Source organism: Chiloscyllium plagiosum, unplaced genomic scaffold (genome assembly GCF_037043375.1).
Source record: "Chiloscyllium plagiosum isolate Xiang-an unplaced genomic scaffold, Cpla_swu_hap1 HiC_scaffold_1, whole genome shotgun sequence".
NCBI classification, from domain to species: Eukaryota; Metazoa; Chordata; class Chondrichthyes; order Orectolobiformes; family Hemiscylliidae; genus Chiloscyllium; species Chiloscyllium plagiosum.
In genome coordinates, this window is record NW_028270139.1 from 182,864,301 (window position 1) to 182,870,300 (window position 6,000).

Consider the following 6,000-nt stretch of genomic DNA (forward strand, 5'->3'; position numbering starts at 1 on the left):
ATGTGAAAAATCCCTGCCTCCCCACAAGGCAAATGATTGGAGCAGGTTCGAATTCTGACCGAAAAATCTCACTGTCAGGAAATCTCGGCTCGCTCACCTTTACGAACAGTACCTCTTACAGACTAATCCATCTTGTCTTGGAAAGTGTGAACTCCCATCCCCCAACCCACCTCGTGCAAATGAATAGCACGACGGGGCGGGGATGTGAAGATCAATTTACAGCAAATCAGCCTTTATTGGTTCGGCTCCAAACATTCCAATTCGGTCTGCTTCCTTAGAATTGCAAATCAAGATTCAAGAGTGCTAATTGCAGCGCTAACAGCAAGCTAATGGTTTAATAGTGGCTGTGCAATCAAAAAGCAAGGTCTAAAATGCAAAATAAAGCAAAACACCCAGTAAGCAAAACCTCAGCATCTGTGGGGAAAAAGCAGAATTAACGCTTTTTCGAGTCCAGTGACCCTTCTCCCGAAGGGTGCAGCGAGTTCTGTTTTCGTCTAGACATTACAACCTGCAGCACCACGCGTGGAGTCAGTGATCAACTGCACCTTCACTCTATTGGTAGCCACTGAGCACGTACATCGATGCTTGCATCAGGACGAGACGAAACCTGAACCAAACGGACGGAGGCTCCGAAGCTCTCTGCCACCCTCTCACCTTCAATGCGCACTTGGATCCATCCGGCTGCTCCGCATCAGGAAGCATCAATGGGGCGGCCTCAATCAACAGATGGGAATCAGAAAGCTTCCCCACACAGTCACACAGTACAGAAGAGGCCCTTTGGCCCTCCGAGTCCGCACTGACAAAGCTACTCTAAGTCTGCTCTAGTCCCACTTTCCAGCACTTGGTCCGTAGCCAGGAAAGGTTATGACATTTCCAGTGCTCATCCAAGTAGTTTTTCAAGGTTTTGAGGTTCCCCGCCTCGCTACCCTCCCAAGCAGTGCATTCCAGACCGCCGCCACCCTCTGGGAAACAACTGCTTTCTGTCATGACCGCAAGACCACGGAAGGTCTGACGGCCCATAAGACGTAGGAGCAGAATCGGGCCATTCGGCCCACGCTCCGCCATTCGGTCGTGGCTCACAGGTTTCTCAACCCCGATTCTCCTGCCCTCTCCCCACAACCCTTGATCCCCTTATAATCAAGAACCTCTCTATCTCTGTCTTAAATGCAACCTCATCTCAGCCTGAAGGGACGACCCTTCACCCTGAGGCTGTACTTCCAGGTCCTCGTCTCGCCTACTAGTGGGATCATCGGGTTCAATTCCCGCCTCAGGCGACTGACTGTGTGGAGTTTGCACGCTCTCCCCGTGCCTGCGTGGGTTTCCTCCGGGTGCTCCGGTTTCCTCCCACAGTCCAAAGATGTGCAGGTCAGGTGAATTGGCCATGCTAAATTGCCCGTAGTGTTAGGTAAGGGGCAAATGTAGGGGTATGGGTGGGTTGCGCTTCGGCGGGTCGGTGTGGACTTGTTGGGTCGAAGGGCCTGTTTCCACACTGTAATGTAATGTAATCTAATCTAATCTTCTTCACATCCACTCTGACCAGGCCTCCCAGTAGCCTGTAAGGTTCAGTCAGATCCCGCCTTACCTTTCGAAACACCATCGGGTATAGACCCAGAGACCTCGTGTGACAAACCCTTCAGCCCCAGGGGGAACACGCTTGTAAACCTTCTCTAGACTCCCTCCAACACCAGCGCATCCCTTCCTTTGGTACAGGGCACAAAACTGCTCCCGATATTCCACCTGTGGTCAGACCAGAACCTGATGCAGCCTCAGCAGCACGTCTCTGCTCCTTTTTTCTCGCCCGCTTGAAATGAATGCCGACACTGCATTTGCCTTCCGAACCATCGGATGAACCTGCATGTTAATCATGAAACAACCTGGAACTAAGACTCCCAAGACCCTCTGCGCTTCAGATTTGCAAAGCCTTTCCCTCGTTCAGAAAATCGTCTACCCGATTGTTCTTGCTACCAAAGTGCAAAACCGCACACTTGGTCACTTCTTTCCCCACTCGCCCTTCATCTCCACGCCCTTCTGCAGCCTGCCCGTTTCCTCAAAACTACCTGTCCCTCTCGCTATCTTTGTGCCATCTGCAAACTCAGCAAAAATGCCCTCCGTGGCCCTCATTATCGTCGACACCCCAATAAGGTCCCTGTCACAGGCCCGTCTACAAGGTATTTGCAGAAATTCACCAAAGTTATACACGTGGCCGGAGACTTTGGCACGTCGGGTCGATAACACAGGGCCCAGCGAGCCTGTGCCGATTCCTACTCCTTGTTTGGACGTGCTACTTGTTGCCCAGACGTGGTTTCAGTCCCGCCGTTCCGCCTCCCGTTCACGTGTCTAACAAGGTGAGCCTGAAACATAGAACATAGAAGAATACAGCGCAGTACAGGCCCTTCGGCCCTCGATGTTGCGCCGATCCAAGCCCACCTAACCTACACTAGCCCACTATCCTCCATATGCCTATCCAATGCCTGCTTAAATGCCCATAATGAGGGAGAGTCCACCACTGCTACTGGCAGGGCATTCCATGAACTCACGACTCGCTGAGTAAAGAACCTACCCCTAACATCTGTCCTATACCTACCCCCCCTTAATTTAAAGCTATGCCCCCTTGGAAAAAGATTCTCACTGTCGACCCTATCTAAACCCCTAATCATCTTGTACACCTCTATCAAGTCACCCCTAAACCTTCTTTTCTCCAATGAAAACAACCCCAAGTGCCTCAGCCTTTCCTCATACGATCTTTCTACCATACCAGGCAACATCCTGGTAAACCTCCTCTGCACCCGTTCCAGTGCCTCCACATCCTTCCTATAGTATGGCGACCAAAACTGCACACAATACTCCAGATGCGGACGCACCAGAGTCTTATACAACTGCAACATGACCTCAGTACTCCGGAACTACAAGATGATTAGGGGGTTAGATAGGGTTGACAGTGTGAACCTTTTCCCACGTATGGAGTCGGGTATTACAAGGGGGCATAGCTTTAAATTAAGGGGGGGTAGATATAGGACTGAAGTTAGGGGTAGGTTCTTCACTCAGCGAGTCGTAAGTTCATGGAATGCCCTGCCAGTAGCAGTGGTGGACTCTCCCTCTTTATGGGCATTTAAGCGGGCATTGGATAGGTATATGGAGGATAGTGGGTTAGTATAGGTTAGGTGGGCTTGGATCGGCGCAACATCGAGGGCCAAAGGGCCTGTACTGCGCTGTATTCTTCTATGTTCTATGTTCTAACTCAATTCCTCTACCAATAATAGCCAGTACGCCATATGCCTTCTTCACCGCACTATTTACCTGGGTGGCAACTTTCAAAGATCTGTGAACATGGACACCAAGATCCCTCTGCTCATCCACACTACCAAGTATCCGTCCATTAGCCCAGTACCCCATCTTTTTATTACTCTTACCAAAGTGAATCACCTCACACTTAGCTACATTGAACGCCATTTGCCACCTTTCTGCCCAGTTCTGCAGCTTATCTATATCCCGCTGTAACCTGCCACATCCTTCCTCACTGTCTGCAACTCCTCCGACTTTCGTATCATCCGCAAACTTGCTCACCCAACCTTCTAACCCCTCCTCCAGGTCATTTATAAAAATGACAAACAGCAATGGTCCCAAAACAGATCCTTGCGGAACACCGCTAGTGACGGCACTCCAAGATGAACCTTTGCCATCAACTACTACCCTCTGTCTTCTTCCAGCCAGCCAACTCCTAATCCAAACCTCCAACTCACCCTCAATGCCATACCTCCGTATTTTTTGCAGTAGTCCACCATGGGGAACCTTATCAAACGCCTTACTAAAATCCATATACACCACATCTACCGCTTTCCCCTCGTTCACCTCCTTAGTCACCTTCTCAAAGAATTCAATAAGGTTTGTGAGGCACGACCTGCCCTTCACAAAACCATGCTGACTATCCTTGATCACATTATTCCTATCCATGTTCATAAATCCTATCCCTTAGAATTCTCTCTAAGATTTTGCCCACAACAGAAGTGAGACTCACCAGCCAATAGTTACTAGGGTTATCCCTACTCCCCTTCTTGAACAAGGGAACCACATTTGCTAGCCTCCAATCTTCTGGCACTACTCCTGTAGACAACGAGGACATAAAAATCAAGGCCAATGGCTCTGCAATCTCCTCCCTTGCTTCCCAGAGAATCCTAGGATAAATGCCATCAGGCCCAGGGGACTTATCTATTTTCACCCTTTCCAGAATGGGTGAAAATAGATAAGTCCCCTGGGCCTGATGGCATTTATCCTAGGATTCTCTGGGAAGCAAGGGAGGAGATTGCAGAGCCATTGGCCTTGATTTTTATGTCCTCTTTGTCTACAGGAGTAGTGCCAGAAGACTGGAGGATAGCAAATGTGGTTCCCTTGTTCAAAAAGGGGAGTAGGGATAACCCTAGTAACTATAGGCCGGTGAGTCTCACTTCTGTTGTGGGCAAAGTCTTAGAGAGAATTGTAAGGGATAGGATTTATGCACATCTGGATAGGAATAATGTGATCAAGGATAGTCAGCATGGTTTTGTGAAGGGCAGGTCGTGCCTCACAAACCTTATTGAATTCTTTGAAAAGGTGACGAAGGAGGTTGATGAGGGGAAAGCGGTAGATGTGGTATATATGGATTTTAGTAAGGCGTTTGATAAGGTTCCCCATGGTAGGCTACTGCAGAAAATACGGAGATATGGCATTGAGGGTGAGTTGGAGGTTTGGATTAGGAATTGGCTGGATGGAAGAAGACAGAGGGTAGTAGTTGATGGCAAAGTTTCTTCATGGAGTGCCGTCACTAGCGGTGTTCCGCAAGGATCTGTTTTGGGACCATTGCTGTTTGTCATTTTTATAAATGACCTGGAAGAGGGGTTAGAAGGTTGGGTGAGCAAGTTTGCGGATGATACGAAAGTCGGAGGAGTTGTTGACAGTGAGGAAGGATGTGGCAGGTTACAGCAGGATATAGAGAAGCTGCAGAGCTGGGCAGAAAGGTGGCAAATGGAATTCAATGTAGCTAAATGTGAGGTGATTCACTTTGGGAAGAATAACAAAAAGATGGGGTACTGGGCTAATGGTCGGATATTTGGTAGTGTGGATGAGCAGAGGGATCTTGGTGTCCATGTACACAGATCTCTGAAAGTTGCCACCCAGGTAAATAGTGCGGTGAGGAAGGCATATGGCGTACTGGCTTTTATTGGTAGAGGAATTGAGTTCCGGAGTCCTGAGGTCATGATGCAGTTGTATAAAACTCTGGTGCGGCCGCATCTGGAATATTGTGTGCAGTTTTGGTCGCCATACTATAGGAAGGATGTGGAGGCACTGGAACGGGTGCAGAGGAGGTTTACCAGGATGTTGCCTGGTATGGAAGGAAGATCGTATGAGGATAGACTGAGACACTTGGGGCTGTTTTCATTAGAGAAAAGAAGGTTTAGGGGTGACTTGATTGAGGTGTACAAGATGATTAGGGGGTTAGATAGGGTTGACAGTGTGAACCTTTTCCCGCGTATGGAGTCGGGTATTACAAGGGGGCATAGCTTTAAATTAAGGGGGGGTAGATATAGGACTGAAGTTAGGGGTAGGTTCTTCACTCAGCGAGTCGTAAGTTCATGGAATGCCCTGCCAGCAGCAGTGGTGGACTCTCCCTCTTTATGGGCATTTAAGCGGGCATTGGATAGGTATATGGAGGATAGTGGGTTAGTATAGGTTAGGTGGGCTTGGATCGGCGCAACATCGAGGGCCAAAGGGCCTGTACTGCGCTGTATTCTTCTATGTTCTATGTTCTATGTTCTAATTTCCAACACCTCTTCTCTACATACCTCAAAGCCATCCATTCTACTTAATTGTGACTCAGTACTCACATTGACAACAATGTCCTGTTCCTGATTGAATACTGACGAAAAGTATTCATTCAATGTCTCCCCAATCTCTTCAGCCTCCACTCGCAACTTCCCACTACTATCCTTGACTGGACCTATTCCTACCCTCGTCATTCTTTTATTC